Source organism: Gekko japonicus, unplaced genomic scaffold, assembly GCF_001447785.1.
Source record: "Gekko japonicus isolate JY-2015 unplaced genomic scaffold, Gekko_japonicus_V1.1 scaffold673, whole genome shotgun sequence".
In the NCBI taxonomy this organism is placed as follows: Eukaryota; Metazoa; Chordata; class Lepidosauria; order Squamata; family Gekkonidae; genus Gekko; species Gekko japonicus.
Window position 1 is genome coordinate 541,091 of NW_015159729.1, and position 415 is coordinate 541,505.

Here is a 415-nt window from a genome sequence, read left to right on the forward strand (position 1 = left end):
TCCTGCCCCAAAATGGCCCTGGTGGGGACTAAAATGGGGTGGAGAGAGCCCTGTACACTGCCCTGAGCTTCCTGGAGAAAGGCCTGGGTAGGGTAAAAATGTATAGACAGAGATTTGAACTAGGATCTTCTTGATCCATAGCACTTTATCAGCTCTTGGGGAATGGGAGTCATTTTATTCCATTTACTTCATCTAGACAGAAATGTGGCTTACCGGAATTGGAGACATATAGAGACAGCCCCCCCCCCCCAGCCTTTGCGTGTCTTTTGGTACTCATAATTCTTTCTCCTTTATTGTTTTCTTACACAAATTTCTGGCTCCAGCTATCAAGTAAAATTAATGTATTGTGACCTCCAGTGGAATAACTGCAGTTTTGTGAGGGTTAGGTGACATTCCGCCATCTGCCTTTGTTCTG